General features: G+C 39.7%; 1 protein-coding gene across 7 annotated transcripts in view; it reads right to left on the bottom strand.

Annotated features, from left to right (window-relative positions):
- The window catches only part of LOC115266033 (uncharacterized), a 521,849-nt gene extending 503,537 nt beyond the window's left edge, over positions 1-18,312 (bottom strand). The window contains exons 1-2 of one of the 7 annotated variants that reach the window (XM_029871835.2): positions 17,741-18,312; positions 16,241-16,654 (exon numbers count right to left, since the gene is read on the bottom strand). The gene's annotated coding sequence lies outside the window, so the exon portion shown is untranslated. The other 6 variants (XM_062843075.1, XM_062843073.1, XM_029871836.2 and 3 more) reach the window with 6 other exon arrangements.
- Positions 18,313-19,015: the final 703 nt, after the last annotated feature.

Raw genomic sequence — 19,015 nt, 5'->3', positions numbered from 1 at the left:
TATAAATTCTATGTTTATACTAGCCGTTTCAGTAATGAAACGACCTACTTTTCCGTACAATACCAATCAATTGCATTATGGTTCATAATGCAACTCATTTCAGTTGCATTATGAATCATAATGCGATTGTTTGATCAACAACCAAAGTTTCCACGGTAAGAACTGGCAAAATTGTGATGGTTATAGCACGGCTTGCTTGATCCAAATTTCGTGTCTCGAATGATGGAGCACGTGATCGGCCCCATTGAACCACAGCGAAGCACGATGGTACTGATAGAAATAATTCATATTCTAGTGATTCTTTTTTTTCATTGCCAAGAATGTTGTATGCAACTCGTTGCAAAACTCTAGTTTTACAGCACTCGTCATAAATACTTATCCAACTCGGCAAGTTTTGTTGAATAAATGTACGACTCGTGCTGTAAAAATCAACATTTGCATCATCGTTGCATAAATAACTATTATATTGCTGACTGCATCCCAAATTGGACTGACATAATAGTGTACACCCACCTTCAAAGTGTGATTGCAGTGCAGGACTACGTGCAGGATCAAGTTGGGGTCTTCAGTGCACTTATTCCTTATAAATTATGGGATAAGTGCACCGAAGACGTCGAAACGATCAGATGAAAATATGCAGTTTTATCACACTTTTTAGGCATACCAAAAACAGTGTGATCACAGACAAACAGACGTAACACTCTGATAATTCTCATCGTACACCGATTTAACGGTCTTTTTCAAAATTTGATAGTTGGCCAACTGCCCAACCGTGGCGCTCGCATAGTTTTTGTTAGAGTTTGACGTTTGCTCACTACCGCCACCTAGCTGGTGGTCGGCCAAACTTAGTCCTTTTAGCATTGGGCGAATATGTTTCCGTGATTATGATTTGAATCGAAAAATGTTCGAAGTGTTACGTCTGTTTGTCTGTGGTGTGATAGTTCAATTTAAGGTGTTATCTGAAATACCTTTAAATTGTTGTTAAATTATTATTAATATTATTAGCTCTTTATTATGGGTAAATTCATCCCGAGGCTGGTTCATCCCCGTCTTTAAATTGTTATCATCAGAATCATACATGTTACAGCAAGGATCTATTGCAGGGGTAGTAAGTGCTACAGTGATAGATTTTCGTTTAACCGAGGCCCAAAAACTTCCAAAAAAGTGTCAGAAAATCCATGCAAAAGTTTTTCATCGTAGTGATAGGAGTGTGTTTTAGAAGGCAAAATGGAAGTGCCGCTCTTTTTCATTTGGATCAGCCGCGAGCGCGTCGTCGTCGTCTATTTGACTGTGCTCATCTTCGTACGGGGCGGTTTAGTGTAATTTTGAAGGCAAAGTCTAGCGTAACATGTGATAGGGGCCTGGGTCCAAAATGTAAACATTGAGAAATCTGCTTGAGAAAGTTTCCATGTACATATATTCATAAACCGTATTTAGAAATCAAACACTGTATAGGTTACTTTTATGCAGCAAATGATGCGCATGACTGCTCCCTACATGCTGTCCACCGCCAAAAATAGATGCTATTTTTTGAAATTCGTTTAAAAATAAATTTTCGAACAACAAAGAACATTGACACTTTTGAAAATTTTCTTTGACTTAGGCCCCAATACTTTGGCCCTTTGACAATAAGCAAATGACTTAGTACATTGGCCCTATGAGCAACTATGAATCGACTTAGGCCCCTTTGAATTGAGCTAATTTTGAGTGAAAAGAAGTTAGTTTGCATAAGTTTTCTTATATTTTACGTGATTATGCAAATCAAAACCATGAAAAATCTAAGGAACTTGGGCCCTTTTACTACGACTTACGCCCAAAAGAAACTATGAATTTACTTAGGCCTTTTGAAAAATCATCAAAAAAGTCATGTTAAAACGGGTTTTTGGCGTGGGTGAGGAAGTGTATCGATAGATTACGTGAAACTTGATAGGAATAACGGAAAATCTCGTTTCTTTACATTTTCGACTTGGGCCCTTATCACATGTTACGCTAAAAATGGAAGTGCCGCCTTTTGCATTCGGATCGGCCACGAGCGCGTCGTCGTCGTCGCCTATTTGACTGTGCTCATCTTCGTACGGGGCGGTTTAGTGTGATTTTAGAGGCAAACTGGAAGTGCCGCTTTTTTATTCGGATCGGCCGCGTCGTCGTCGTCAATTTGAATGTGCACATCGTCGTACCCGTGAGTATTTGTAGCGGTTCAGTGTGATTTCGGAGAAGAGGCCAGATAGTGGAAGATGATGCAGCACATACGCACTGGACACTTCGAAGGATGTTTATTGGTGAGCTCGTTCCATTTTATCATAATAATTAATGCTAAAGGATGTATAACATTTAGCTCTGGTTTTTGTGTACATATTTATCTAACAAATATTGAAAAGTTCGTCACGTCATGTATCGGTGCTAGTTCCCAATGCACATTTAGTTGATAATCAATATTTTTCTTTCATTTTTTGTATGTAAACAAAAATTTGAATGGTTCGTCATCTTCGGTGTCGACATTTGCAAAATTTTAGTCAAAATGAATAAATGTTTTGACTCAAATAAAGGTTGCATGAATCACATCACTTACCAATGTGTACCCAAATCATGTGACTCTCTTCCTCCCCACTAATAAAAACTCCTTCCCGTGACAGTCGTGGAGAAGATGAGGTGATCTCGGTCTCTAGTAGCAACGTACGTCACACTAACATTTCTTCTCTTCCTCAATGACCGTAAGGACGTGGCCGGCGCCGTTATTGACTAATAAAGTTTGGAATTCTCGAACTGTGCACATTGAGAGCGGTAGCTACTCCCAAGCTCCGTTTGTTGGTTCCTTGTGCTATTTCGATTGTTCTGGTCAATCACGGAGTAGCAACTACGAATTGTACGGTCATCTATGCTCATGCTCAATTTGTTCATCGTTTATTTTATGAGTTTATATACACTAAACTAAAACGAGGGTTAAAACACTTAAAATTTTGCCTAGACATTCGTTTAGCCGAAATAAATGAAAATTTGATTTTTTTTAGAATTAGCTTTAAGTCAAAATACACATTAATAAAAACAAAAAAAAAGTGAAGCGTAGGTATAAAGATGCACCCTAATGCCTCTGTAGTATAAATGTTTTTTTTTATGTATAATACTAGCAGTATTGAATGATTTAGAAGACTGCAAAGTGAAAGAATTGCAAGAAGGATTGAAATTTTTGTTTCCTGTATATTATAAAACAACAAATCGCTAATTTTCATTTAATCTGAAGAAATATATTGTAAATGTGTCTTAGTCTTGAACTACATTCATTTTTGACATAATATATTTCAAAAGAACGTCTTAGCTATAATGCAAGTAACTTATATTTCATCAAAACAATACATAAATACCTACGTGATTTTCTGAAAGTTTAGGATATTTTTTTTCTGATAAAAGCGTTGTTTACCGTAGAATATAAACCTGCACTCGTTGTGATACTTTTATGAGAATCTTTTGAAGTACTCCAGTTGCAAATAACTGCAAAAAAAATCTTAATTTGGAAACATTTTTAATATAACGACATATTCATATAGAATTTGTGAATATGGCAACACTGCCGAAGCGATCAAAGTTATGATTTACAAGTCGATGTATTATGTAGGTAACCATACAAAATGTTTGTGTTAAAATGTTTAGCAAATGGATATCTTTTATTAAATAATTCTCGAAATTTTCCAATTCGGCTACACGAATGTCTAGGCAAATTTTCTATTTGTCTGGAGTTCCACTGCCAAAAAATGAATAATATATTGTTCTTTCCATTTGCTAATTTAAACTACCTAAAAGGTCTTCCAAAAACCAAAAAAAAAATCTAAAAGTTATTACAGTTGCGAATGAAATAGAAAAAAATATGCCTCGGCTAAACGAATGTCTACCACAGTATTTTATTACTATTTTTATGTAGCTCGAAATTTAATGCATGGATGGTGCTGACTGCGAGAACATGACTTTTTGATGTTCAATCAATTTATTGCAATATAGTCGAGCTTCAACGAGAAGGTTTATTTATCTAATCCCATCCGAAGGAGGTTTGGATTGTTAAAAGAAGCTAACCATGTGCGACTGTGGAATCGAATTCAGTTCTACGCCTACTGATAACGGAGATAGTCGAGTGACTCCGTAGCTTGAAGGAATAGAAGCGCCCGTCTAGCGAATTGGAAGTCGTGAGTTCGGGTCTCACCGGAGTACGTGAATTTCTTTTCATATTTTCATATCTCAATTTGTTCATCGAGCACATGTATCTGTTGTGTTATTTCCACATGGTTTGGTCAGCCAAAGCAAAATCAAGAAATTAACATTCAAAAACTAGTCATCGGCAAACATAAATAAGTCATATCAACGTGCGGAAGTCAAGAGTCGTCTAAACTGACGCATCTCTGTCTAGAGAAAAATCTACTGAAATAACTTTCCATCCATCGCATTTCAGTTCACAGTGATACCCCACAGGATCCAGATCCATAGTTTGGAGTCGATTGGGTGGAAAAGTCGCGACAGCATAAATTTCCCAAACTAACCCTTCCCATCAACAACACCACTTTAGGTAGATATGCAATGTGACAGCCGAAAGATGGAGGAAGGATGCAACAATTCTGAGTTCAATGGGGGAAAAGAGCAAAACGTGTTTTCCGAGTTTATTTTTGTTTTTACGAAATAAAAATGAGCAGATTTCCAATACATTTTTCATATGCGCAGGCCACAACATGTGACACTGGCTTCGAAGTCAATGGGAATAAGATAAATATCTTATGCTGTCACAAGCAACACGCTTGTCATACAAGAGTTACAACAGCGCAAGTTTTGGTTGTATGGAAGTTAATTTGACGCAATTATATTACAATACTAGAATTAATTAAATTAACTTTTATACGACCAAAACTGGCGCTGTCGTAACTCTTATATGACTGGAGTGTTGTCTGGAGTAATACATATTTTTTTAGCGAAGACCCAGGATTCTTGGCATTTTTATGATTGCCACAGGGAATATCATGCATTTATTTTAAAAATGTCGTTTTACTGAATGGAACATTTGTACCGATTCATTGAACGGCATACACTCTATCACCGAAGTTGAACTCTCTTGCACAACAGATTCCGTAGCATCGGGTCGTGAGCATAGCAGATCCTCCCCGTCAAGACCGATAAAATTTATGGAGTTTTGTTTTCTTTCGCTCCTACTTAGCTCCCACCATCATTTCAAAATACAAGAAGCATCCTAGTGAAAGCGAACGGAAAGCCCAGACTGGAACGGAACTCTAAAACTGTCGCATTATGCAATCAGCCCATTAATATTAAGTAGCTGGGATGGCTGGCTGGTTGGCCTAGCTTGGGTTGGCTGGCTGACGAAGCGTCTGCTGCCTGTTGGTTACACCAACTAGCTAGCTCGCTAGCGGAACCCGCTAAGAGCAGATTACCGGAGGCAGTTTTGGAAAACTATGCGGCGACGACTTTTGGTTCGAGCTTTGCGTACCACACAACAGGAACCCAGAATGCACTACTGGGACTGACGGAAGCGGATTTCTATTTCCACAGGCGGCTGATGTTGGGGGCACGAGATTTTCCGGGGCGTTCCAGCTGCTGTGGAACTTTGCGGAAGTGCGATAGTGGCTTATAAATTAAACATATGGGTATGTGTGTGGTTTGGGGGAGATGGGTCCTGTCTGTGATGGAATGCTCGCGAAGAAAAGAAGCTTCTTAAGGAAGATAAAGTTTTTCAGCACATTTTATGATGATGGCGGTAGTAAATGTGGGGTTTACAAGCTAGTCAGTCAGCGATAATCTTCGGGCTCAATTCCATTGCGCCCTGGAGGCAATTTGGACTGGGTCCTGATGGATGTTTACCCGACATTATTACTAATTGTATGCTTTATGTTATCGTTAGGTTTTGCATAGATACTTCATTGGACACATCGTTGTGCTTGCCATCAGGTGGAACAGTTTATCTATCTCTTATAAATATAAATGGAATGGTGTTTGTATGTCACGCTTTGGTTCGAGAATAGGACAAGAATTCATCCAGGTACTCACTAAGCTTTGGGGCTACAGATGAGGAAAAAAAGCTTTGGAATTGTCCATAAATTATGTAAGGGTGTATGGGGGGAGCAATCTTACGAATTATACAATAATAAGTAATCTTCCAGCTACTTGGATCTCCTGGCTTAATTACCGCTTGTATTTTTCTATTAATTTTCCATCCTGGTTTGCATCAGGTCATGAATTCAAACAAAATCATTGAAATGGTATCTCAAGCATTTTGGACAAATAAGCCACATTTCTCAAATTCTCGCTACCAAGTACCCCGAAAATTTAGCCTTTTTTATCATAATTGAACCATGCTTAACTCTTTCCTTCCCACGAATTTGAACGACTATTTCTATGCCAAAAAAGCATTTCCAAAAAAGTGCTTGCACAAAAGTTATTGCAAACTGGCTAATTTTATCTAAATCAACGAAAAAGTTTTTAGTTGTAAATCAGTAGGGTGCCTGTACCAGTTATCGCACCACCTAAGAAAAACTATTTCTACAAAAATATAAAGAAGACCAACGAATGTAAACAATAAGTCAAATGATAGATTAGTTTTCATACTTTACAGGAAAAATATAAAACCGGAGCCAAAACTACTTTTAGTATTTATTACGGCGTGTGCCAATGATAGGAACCCTGTACCAGTTATGGACACATTTGTTAATTTGAGTTCCACTTCGCACTATTTACATGCATTCCTTATGGGATTTGCCATAACTGGTACACTATGGCGAAATAGGGTGCAAGGAGGCCGAAAAGTTAAGGAAAATGATTTATTTCTACCATAATTTGAGCAAATTGTGAAGTTTGAATGATTGCAATCATCTTTTGTGATCGTAATCTGTTGTTCACGAATTTTTTCTGGTTGATTTGTATCTTCAAAGGTTGAAAATCAACTATGACGAATTTGAGGTACTATAGCCATAACTGGTACACTGAGCCTATTTGTTATTGTCTATCGTTAGTTCCACTAATGAAATAAGTAGTTAGCAGATCGGTTTACCTAATGAGATAACGATCATATTCTTAAAAAAATTGTATTATATTCATATAGGGTATGTGTACCATCAGTAATCATACGCTCCCATGTTCATCCTATTCGAACACAAGCGATTACGGCACCGATTGATTCCGTTCTCTTTGTTTTCATGGGTGCTCACTTCTAACAAAAAATACAAAAATCGTAGGATGAAAATGGGAGCTACATATTTAACCCGTAAAGTGGCAGGACAGTCCGAAAATTTTCAAGAATCGAGATCTTTTCGGCGAGCCAAAATAGATGGCTTTTATTTGTATTTTATTGGAATGCTCCATGAAACTGTTTACAGTTATGACTTGAGTCATAAAAAAATATGTTCCACAGATCCTAGATGTCAAGTTTACTTCGTTGAACGTGTGCCTCCAATATAATATGGAATTACAATCATAATTCTCATAAGCTCCTCAATGTTATGTCTGCAATTATTTCATGGAACAAGAGTGTGAGGATACTCCTAGAGCCGCCAGACATAAGTTGGCAACTATCTTCTTGCTGTTTGGATGTTCTATGATATCCAAACTATCCTGGAGTTACGACCTCATGTACAACAAGATCTACCACAATCACCAGTCAATCTACGTTTGCGGTTATTGTCCGTTGGTATCCATGGTGCTCCGAAATGCAACGAGAAGTCCTTTCTGAGGTCGTACAAAATTATAAGGTTTACAAAATGTCCTGGAGTTCAGGACTTTCAAGTTCAACAGAATCTACCTCAATTGCCATTCAATCTACGATTGCGGTTACTGTCCGTTGATATCCATAGTGCACCGAAATGCAACGAGAAGTCCTTTCTGAGGTCGCACAACATTGTAAGGTTTTCAAAATGTCCTGGAGTTCAGGACTTTCAAGTTCTAGAGAATCTACCGCAATTGCCATTCAATCTACGTGCTCCGAAATGCAACGAGAAGTCCTTTCTGAGGTCGTTCAAATTTATAAGGTTTAGAAAATGTCCTGGAGATCAGGACTTTCAAGTTCAACAGAATCTACCTCAATTGCCATTCAATCTACGATTGCGGTTACTGTCCGTTGATATCCATAGTGCACCGAAATGCAACGAGAAGTCCTTTCTGAGGTCGCACAACATTGTAAGGTTTTCAAAATGTCCTGGAGTTCAGGACTTTCAAGTTCTACAGAATCTACCTCAATTGCCAATCAATCTACGTTTGCCGTTACTGTCCGCTGATATCCATGGTGATCCGTAATCCAGCGAGAAGTCCTTTCTGAGGTCGTACGACATTGTAAGGTAGCCAATACCCTAATTCCGTTTACCTCGAGTTCTTTAAAAATCGATAGTGCTCTAGAGAAACCAGTAGATGGTTAAAACATCCGTCAAGGATTCCTCCGGGAGTATTTTTTCTGTTTTTTTTTTCAGGAATTTCTTCTGGAATGTGGAGTTTTCCTAGAAATTTCTTCTGCGATCCCTCCAGAAGATCCTTCAGGGAATTCTTTGCGGCATTCATCCTGATGCCACATCTGGGTTTCTCAAAAAAGTATTTCTGCTAGCTATTCAAGTTGTTTTCATGAATACTCCTGGAGACGCTACCGGAATTCCTCCAGTAGCTCCTTTTAATAATTCAGGTTTTCCTTCTGGGATACCTCCGAAAAATCCTTTCGAGATTTCTAAGTTGATATTTTCCTGATACATCTTCTGTAGATCCTTGTGGAATTTCCCAAAGATAACGTTCTGAATATCTTCCATTTGTAATTTGTGGCATTTTCCTGGGATTTGTTTACACGGCATTTCTGGAATTCCTCCAAATATTTATTTTAGGATTCCTAAGAACTTCATACTGAGACTTCTCCAGATTTCCTTCGGAGATTTCTCAAGGAGTTCTTTCTAAGATTTTGATCATATTGAGATTCTTTTTGTAGTTTCTGCCGACATTCCCTCAGGAAAATCTTCTGGGATTATTCATAAATTTTCCTGAATTTCCTCAGAAATATATTCCTGAGTTTCGGTTGATAGTCCTTTTCAAATCGCTCAAGCAATTTCTCTTAGATATTCATTTCATGATTTTTTTTCTTTTCTTCTCAGATTTTTCAAGCAATTCCATACGGAGCTCCTTCTGGAATTATTTCAGGATTTCCTCTTACGATTCCACTGTGGGCGGTTTCCATAGAAAAAGGCGGCATTTTTCTTCTTGTATCATTTTTACGTATAGTACAGAGTAGTTCCTTAATGGGTTTTTCTAGGAGTTCCTTCAGAGATATCATCAGCAGATCCTTCATGGATTCCTCTAGGCAAGGTTTTTAAGCATTTCCGTTCTAGATTTTTCAAGGAGTTTCTTTAGGAATACTTCTGGAAGCTCCTTCAGAAATTCTTCCTAGAATTTTCTTAGGAATTCTTCCATACTTTCTTCAAATACTCCTCATGGTATTCCGTCGGGAGTTCCCGTAGGGATTCTGGTAGTAATTCCTCCAGAGGGTTCTCTAGAAATTCATTCTGAGATTTCATAAGGAATTCCTTCAAAGAGTTTTCCAGAAATTGCTTCAAGGATGTTTCTTTCTCCTGAGAGTTCCTTCAGGAATGCCTTCTGGAGCTTCTGTATGGATTCCTCCAGGAGTTCCTCCAGGGATTCCTTCTGGAGTTTGGATTGATTAGTCCTAGAGTTACTTAAGATATTCATTCAATAGTTCCTTCAAGGATTCTTCCAAGATTTCCCTCAGGTGTTCCTCCAGATGTTTCTCTAGAGATCTCCCTTCAACAGTTCTGAAAGTATTCCAACAGAAGTTCCTTCAGGGTTTTCATCAAAAGTTCCTTCAGGAAATACTTCAAGAGTCCGTTCGAGAATTTCTCCAGGAGTTCTTATTAGGATTCCTCGATGAGTTCCTTCAGGGATTTCTCAAGGAATTGCTTCAAAAACGCAAGAAAAAGTTCCATCAGAGAATTCTCCATGATTTGTTACCAAGGTTGCGACCATTCATTTGCAAAGATTTACATTCATTTGCTATTACCTCAGTTCAGAGCAATGCTATCGAAAAACAATGTATGGATGAATTTAACCTTGTAGTTTTATCTGAAAGTTTGCCGAATAACATTTGGGTCGCAAACGTATACCAAAGTCGTGAGCGAGCTGTGAAGGCAACTCTCCACGCGGTGAATGTAAATTACATTCACGCTGTGGAAAGTTGCCTTCACAGCTCGCTCACGACTTTGGAATGCGTGTGCGACCCCAATGTTATTCGGCAAACTTTCAGATAAAACTACAAGGTTTAATTCATCCATACATTGTTTTTCGATAGCATGCTTCTGAGCTGAGATAATAGCAAATGAATGTAAATCTTTGCAAATGAATGGTTGGAACCTTGTTTGTTACAGACATCCATCCTCCAGGAGTTCTGTAGAGATTCCACTAGGAGTTCCTCCAGGGTTTCTTTCAGAAGTTCCTTCAAAGATTACTCCAGGAGTTCCTTTGTGGAATCCTTTTGAACTTTCCATAAGAATCCTCCAGGAGTTCCTTCAAGGAATACACCTGGAGTTCCCTCAAAAAACCTTCCGTGAGTTCCTTCAAATACACTTCCTAGAGTTCCCTCAAGTAATCCTCCCGCGTTTCTTCCAAGGCATACTTCAGAAGTTCTCTCATGGAATATCTCAAGAGTTCTTTCAAAAAATCCTTCCGGAGGTCTCTAAAAAACCTCCAAGAGTTCCCTTGTTAAATCCTCTATTAGTAGCCTCAAATGATCATCCGGGAGTTCCCTCAAGCACACCTTCATTCCCTCAAGGAATCCACCAGGAATTCCCTAAAATAATCCTTCAGCAGCTCCTTCAAGAAATCCTCCATGAGTTCACTTACGGAATCGTCCAGGAGTGCCCTCATGGAATACCGCAGGAGTTCCTACACACGGACAATCGAGACAGTGAAAGAAATAATGCAACATAATGCGATGGATGGTTGGAATCAACCGACTTCCTAGCTAGGTGAAATTAAGGATGCCACTCAATCAGAATAGACCTGGACATGTTCGCCATTTGTCTGCACCGGATGATTATCAGGATCTAGGAAACCAAACATCCAGAGGAGTAGAGCGAAAGCAAATCTGAATGTTGCCTACGAAGTGCCATCCTACATCATCTTCGCATCTATCATCTCTGAAGCGGATGAGCCTGTAGGATGTTCTCAAGCCGGCTTCTTCGACGGCTGTCCGAGATTTGAACACACGCAGCAGACTAGAACAAGGCGACGAAACTACCCACGTAAGTACTTTTCAATATCTCTCGAGAAGCAATGAGCCGGTTTCAACAGCCAGAGATAGATTTTATCAACAATAATGTAGCTTGGTCCTAGACACTCAAAGCATTCAAACGACTAAATTTGGCAGATAACACTGCTTGACATAGTTTTACAAAAGTTCGTGTTATAGAATTAGAAAAAAAACAGGGGTTTGGCACCCTATAAGTGTCGTTGTGAAAGATTTTTTGAAAAATATTGTAACGCGACTCCACAGTTTTTGACCGAAGTTTGTATCGAGAACTTTGTGTTCAATTAATAGGCGCAATAGTACGTGCCGTGCATATATTCAGGCGTTTTCGATGTTAAGGTCTGCTTCGTTATTTTCTAACGCCTAAATATATGCTCGGCACGTTCTAATGTGCATACATACTAATTGAACACCCCAAGTTCTCCATACAAACTTCGGTCATAAAATGTGAAGTCGCGTTACAATATTTTTCAAAAATTCTTTCACTATGACACTTCTAGGTTCCCAAACCCCTGTTCATTTTTTCCCATATCCCATTACGAGAACTAGTGTTGAACTCTGTTACAGGTGAACTACACGCTCGCTGCATTCGCTACGAACTTATCATTACCATCTGCGTTCGACGACTAACATCTACAATCTTCCGGGTGGTGTCTCCAGAAATTTATTCCAGGATTCCTTTAGAAGTTCTTGCTATGATTTTTTAGTGTGCTACATATGTGATTTTCTTTGGGGTGACTTAAGAATTCCTCTCTGGGATTATTCCAAGATTCCTTCTTGGATTTTTTTTCAGGGACTTGAAGGGACTCCTTTCGGGATTTCTCCATTAGTTTCGAAAATCCTTCAGGATTTTTTTTTTACGAGATTCCTTACAAGATTCATCGACGAACTTCATCACATATCCTCATTAAGGTGGCCCACACTTAGGGTAATTCGCTAATTGTTGAACACTACCCAAATGTTGAACAGTTTCTGAATATTTTATTTTATATCTTACTTACGTAATTTTCATTCAACGTAAACGTATGATGTAGATGCATATACTTGTGGGTCACGATATTGCTCTAATTAATTTACAAAATTATACATATATAAAATCAAAAAAATTGAATTGGGAAAACTTGGCCAAATGTATGCAGAAATTTTAAGTTTTCGAATTTTGCCGCTAGATGGCGCTGTAAGCGTTCAATAATCAAACCCTTTGGTATTATTGTAGGTGACTATATGCGAAACAACTTTGTCGATGACCGCAAAGTGATCCAACGTCTGTGAAAAAAGTTATACCCTAGGTAAAGTGAGGATAAACTTTATTGTTGTTTTTCCAATACATGTAAAGGAATAATATCAATAATGAAATCTCAATACTTTGCCTAGGGTATAACTTTTTTCACAGCCGTCGGATCACTTTGCGGTCTTCGACAAAGTTCTTTGGCATATAGTCACCTACAATAAGACAAAAGGGTTTATTTATTAAACGCTTACAGCACCATCTAGCGGCAAAATTCGAAAACTTAAAATTTCTGCATACATTTGGCCAAGTTTTCCCATACAAACTTCAAGCGTTTTGGGCGCCCCCTTAGGCTCAACCGATTTTGCTCAAATTTTGAACGTAGCTTCTGGGAGTCCAAAACAACTGATTTAGGAGGTAAGACTTGGCATTTTTCAATTTTTTTGTTTTTCACTTAAGTGTGGGCCACCCTAATCCTCATTCTAACTTTTTTAATGTCTTCAGAAGACTTTTTACCTGGGTTTTCCAGAAAAAGTTACTGGAAAAATTAAAACCCGGAAGGAACTATTGAAAGAAACTCAGAAGAAGAAAAAACTCCTGAGAATTCCTAACACAGCTGATGGAGTAATATCTTGTTGAAGGAATTTCATAAGGAACTTCTTGTTGAAGAAACTCATAAGAAATAACTTCATACAAAATACTACAAAAAACTTCCTGAAGAATTTCGAAATAACCTGGAGCATTTCCATCTCAAGGAACATCTGGAAAAAATCCGGAATGAACTTCCGGAGGAATTTCAGTAGAATCTGCAAGAAACCCAGATGGAACTCCTGGAGGAATTCTGAAAAGAGTTTTCAGAGGAATCCTAGATGGAATTTCTGAAAAAAATCGGGTTCACGCAAAAACGGCTACGCTCAAAAATGTGTTTGACCTGCACATTTTTAGTAAACATCCATGCCGCACATGACTGTGTTGGAAACACACATTTTTTTAAAATTGCTCGTACGCTCACATGAGCATGTATTTTGCAATAATTTCGACATGGCAGCTCAATGGGTTTATAAACCACCTTCAAATACCGAAAAATATTTATATTTTGCAAAAATGTGAGCGTACGAGCAATTTAAAAAAATGTGTGTTTCCAACACAGTCCCTGTGCGGCATGGGCGCTACTCAAAAATGAGCGTTTTTATTTTAGAGAGTTGCTGTTTCTGAAAGAATCTCGGAGGAATACCTGGATGAATCGTTGAAGAATTTACATATTTGAGGTACCCAAGAAGAGCTTATTTGAGGAATCTCAGAAGGAGCTTCCGGAGAAATCGTAGAAGAAATTCTCGGAGAAATCCCGGACGGAATTTTTGGCGCAATCTCGGAAGTAGTTCCGGAAAAAATATCGGAAGGAGATTATGGAGGTATCTCGGAAGATGTTCTTGGAAAAACGCCGGGAGTAGTTCTAGGAGGATTCATGAAATAAGAATCCAAAGGAATCCCGGAAGGAGTTCTCAAAGGAATCCCGGAGGGAGTTTCTAGAAACATATTTACAAGAAGGAGTTTATGAATGAAACCCGGAAACAGCTCCTGAAAGAATCCCGCCGAATAAAAAACTCGGAGGAATCCTGGGAGAAGTTTCTCGCAGGAATCTCGGAAGAAGTTCCCGAAAGCGTTCCGCAAGAAGTTCTTGGATCAATTTGTATTCGTATTCCGGAGGAGAGTCTTGAAAAAAATCCTTAAAGGACTACCCGTTATAATCTCGGAATGAATTTCCGGAATACCAAAAGAAGCTCTTGAAGTACTTGAAATTCATGGAGGAGTCCTGAAAGAATCCCTGCAGGAGTTTTAGAAGGATTTCCTGAAGAAATCTTACAATTTCTGAAGTAATCCAGGGAATATTAGCTTCTGGAGGAATCTCTGGTGAAATTCTTGGAAAGATTCCAAAAGAAGCTCCTAAAAAATTCTACGAGAAAGACCAGTAAAAAACATTGAAAGGAACACATTAGAAACTGGGTGAACCCTAGGAGGAACTTCTGGAGGAATTTCAGAAAGAATATCTTAAGATATCCCAGAAGTAATCGTTGGAGGAATCTTAGGATTTTCTAGAGCAATCCCAGATGGAACCTGTTTAGGAATCTCAGAATAAATTTCTGGAAAAGTTCCATAAAGAACTTTAAAAGGAAGCCTTGAAAACCCCCAGAAGAACCTCATAAGTAACTCTTTGGGGAATCCCAGAAGAGACTGCTGGAGGAATCTTAGAAAGAGTTTGTGGAGAAACGATAGAAGAAATTCCTAGAGGATGTTCGGAGAGAATTCCTGAGGAATTCCAAGTGCTCCTGGATGGTGCTACTAGCAAGTCATAAATCAGTACACTTTTCCTCGCACGAGAACTCCACATTTTGAACTCAATCAATCCACGCATGGAAAGCTGATGAAATTATTGGAAAAATCCTAATATGTAGTATGTAAACAACATGGCCACGAAACATCAAAAACGGGGAAGACTATTCCTTCGCAACCGTGGTGTGCTGTGCCCTATTGTCCATTTTGCAGTTCTATGTCGTTTGGCAGTTACAATGATCTAAACCTATCTAAAGAAGTGAAAAGCAATTCCATAAGAGAACGTCTACAAATTACGTCACGAAAAAATTGCCCATTTTCAGCCCCCTCCCCCCTATGTATCACTTTTTGTATGAGACCTCTGAATTTTTTGTATGGGTCATCACACTGCAGTGCACTGTTCTAAACATCCCCCCCCTAAAAGCGACACGTTATTCATGGACGTTCCCTAACGAAAAGATCCTTTACTGACCAGGAATCAAAATCGTCACCTCAGCATGGATAAATAGTTGGTTTCATTACTACTAGTTCCACCGGCAATATATAAAGTGTTATACACGATGACAGGTCCAAGTGTTGCAAAAATCCCACACCACATCCTATTAGAAATTCAGATGCATCACTAAATTGTTCAATTCCCATTCAATCGATTTTCCAATTAGATCAAAATCATTTAAATTGCACAACCCGATTTGTTATCATTTCTGATTCAGTTCCCCTCGTGGCACGCAACACTGTTCCCGTTCGTTCCAACATATCGTTCGTATAACAGTTTGCCGTCACGTAGCAGCGTACCACCGTCGAACACACCATCACACAAGTGAGCGAACGAGCGAACCACTGTGTTCAGCATGCTGGCTGGCTGGCTGGCTGACTGTCGACCGTGAGCAATCGCTTTTTGCAGAACTTCGATGATGGTGGTACCAACACTTGCCATCCCGTAGTCTCCGTCACATACACTCGGAACCGGGTCTGGGGAACCTGCGAGTGTGAAAAACGTCCGAGTTGGTGTGGTGTGGTGGGTTTAGGTTCAGAGCCCTGGTAGAAGCGCGGCCATTGGGGCCTGGCTTCCGTTGGAATCGATTGCGAAGACGAACGGTTGGACGGGATGGAGCCCGGATGGCCATAAAAACATGCTTATGGCATACAAACTGCCAACTGCCGTCAAAGTTGAAAGTTTTAATGTTCCTTCCCCTGGCAAGGAACGGCGGCGCTTCGGTGGCATGATAAGGATTTATGGCAGTTGTACTTCCAGCAGCCCGGCAGGCTAGCACGAGTCATTGGTTTTTAATGGCAGCTATGTATGCATGGGAGGACGACCGGTTGTTTGCTGGAAGCACATCTCGTTTCGTTTCGAATGGTTATACAAAGGAACGATATTCTTATCATCATCAAATCCCATTGGTACTTACCTTTGAAAGCGGGATTTTTGAAAGTCGGCGAAAGTTTGTGGCGGAATCCGATTAGATTAGCGTCATTTCCAATTGCACATCTGTCACGCGAGAAGGCAATCGATTCTGGTTTTAGTGTTCTGTGCAGTGTCTGGCTTTGTCTGTCAACTTGCTGTAGAAATTTCACTTGTCACTTGTCAAAATCACTCGTCCTTTAGTGCTCACATGCACTGCATTCGGTACACACTGGAAGGATGGATTTCTTGTTTTTCTCTTGTGTGAGACAAAGTTTTGAAACTTTTGTTGAAAACTGTCGACCTCCGTTCCGTTAGTTTGTGGTTTTGAAACTTTTTTACGCTTCGTGTCACTCACAGTCGAATGTCGTTGAGTTTTTGTTTTGCTTAATATTCACTGCGACAACTTTGCTGGTTTTATCTGGAAGTTTATCATTTTATAACGGTGAAGTGTTGTTTTTTCTCGCTCTCTCGGAGAAACTGATTCAAAGTGGAAGACGATATTGCACCCTTTTCACGATCCGGCTATCTGTCAAATTAGGAGCGCTGTTCACCTAGCAGTGCTATCTGGTCATTTAGTGTGAAATTTTTCATGAGGTTTATGAAGTATTGCATCAAAAATAACTCTAATGAACAAATATTAGTTGTCCCGAAAGAAAATCGATCAAACTGTTTCTATTAAACTTATCGATTCAATTCCCACACAATAACGAAAGGTCAAATTTCAATGACATTCCGTGCTCGCCTCGCCAACCGTAAGAAAAAGGTCTACAATTTTCGTTCGCTATAAACACACTTGACTGCGGTGAACAGTGTCGCTAGAGATTTGCAACAGCCGGCATCCGGCAATGCACTGGAGCGAATCTCACTCGCGGCAAAAGAGGCTCCGAATTTCCGCAAATTCCGGCTTCCAAAAGGCGAATGATTAATGGATGCTTCCATCCATATTGTAATGGCGTTGAAAATGGCAGCCTTTTCACTGAATTTCAAGTCGCACAACGGCAAGTCCCTGCACTCGCAGACGCAACCAAACACCAATTTCATCAATCGTACAACTTCACTTGACGTTTGCGGCCCGAGAGGTCGCTGCTCCGCTGCACGAGATTTTGCACTTTAGAATAAGAGGTTCTTTGCACCTTGTGTAGCACGTATTTCAATTTTGACTCTACCCCGCTAGCACATCGAACGCGACTGCGGCTGCCATTCGAACGCAGACATCGCAGACATATACACACAAAATCCCATTTGACGACCGAAGAGAGATCGGAGATACGAGACACTAAAATTGGATTTTCGCTTTTAAATACTGAAAATTTTCACACTTTCACCTGTCTAATGTCCCGTTTTGTAGCCACAATCCCTATTTTCGATCCTTGCTGGTACAAAATAATCGCCTTCCTGTACTTTTTCCTCAGTTTCCGATAGAAACCAACGCTTCACCATTATAATTATAAGAAATTTATTCTGCTCCAGGAAAATCGATGAGCAAGAACACCGTCCGTATTACCATTCATTTCACCCTCTTGAGTCCAATCCCAAAACTATTCACTAACAAAATCACGCACAACACATTTTCCGAAACTTCAATTTCCCAACAATCGCCACAAAAATCCACAAAGTTCCGATCAAAACTCGCCCTTCGACAGAACCGAATTCACAAATTTTCCATGTTCAAAACTGTATGCGAACAAGAGACGTCAAAACTGTACTACTCGCTTTTGGCTTCGACCCGTTCCGTCGTATACTGCTCTAAATGCTGTGCTGACACGGACGGCTATCGCTCTCTCAGCAGCGACGGCCACCAGCAGTTTATGGTACATTAGGGCACACGGTGACGACGACGACGACGACAACGAGCTCTTGTGTGTTGGTTGGTTCGCTTGCCATCACCACGTATAGAGGAGAAACGGAGCCACAGAGTCAGAGCACCGTACTATAGGGCACTTGCTGGCTTTGTTTAGTGTGCCCAACAGACCCATTTGATTTTGCTGTGAAACGTTTCGTAACGCGATTCTCATTACAAAGCGTTACCAGCCAAATCAAAGGGTCTGTTGGGCACACTAAACAAAGCCAGCAAGTGCCCTATACTACAAACAAACGATTACCCCTGTATGACAGCAGCAGCAGCACTGCCAAATGAGCCAAGATGGCGGGCAACTCTGGTCGAAAACTGTTCGAATAATCGATAGGCAGTGTGGTACCTGCGCGGTACGAGCCGGAATCGGTAATGCATACGTGTGGAACGCGGCCGAAGTGTTCAGGAGGTGGGTTTGACACTTATTTAAAGTAATTAAAAAATATTGAATTTTATTGATGGTGTTCCTAACGGTAATTAAATGAGTTTGGGGATTTTTAATACTCGTGTGCGTTTATTTGAAGTCATTTGAAACAAGGCAAGTGTTACTAGTACAAATGACATTAACCACGAAACGTGTTTAACGGCTTGTTTTGAACTGGTATATATAATAAGGTTGTATTTTCAGATAAATTTGCAAAAGAGTTATTTTTGACGCACACTACGTCAGTGAGCTGTTCCCAATGGGGGGCTGCAAAGCGGTAAGTCGGTAAAGAGAGTGTCCAACATAGCTCTGGTCCTCACAAGTTCCTACCTCATGCTTCCACGGGTCAAGCGATGACAAAAATCGCCAGCAAAGAGTTGTGTGCTTAGCAGGTAGTGCAGCCTGGTCACTGCTGTCCTTCTAACTTCAGCTAAATCACAGAGAACAGACATCCAGGTTAGAACAAATTTCATTCGGAAAGTTGTGTAAGGATTTGAATCTTT

This window comes from Aedes albopictus, chromosome 3 (assembly GCF_035046485.1).
Source record: "Aedes albopictus strain Foshan chromosome 3, AalbF5, whole genome shotgun sequence".
Taxonomy (NCBI): domain Eukaryota; kingdom Metazoa; phylum Arthropoda; class Insecta; order Diptera; family Culicidae; genus Aedes; species Aedes albopictus.
This window is presented reverse-complemented; position numbering and strand designations above follow the sequence as displayed.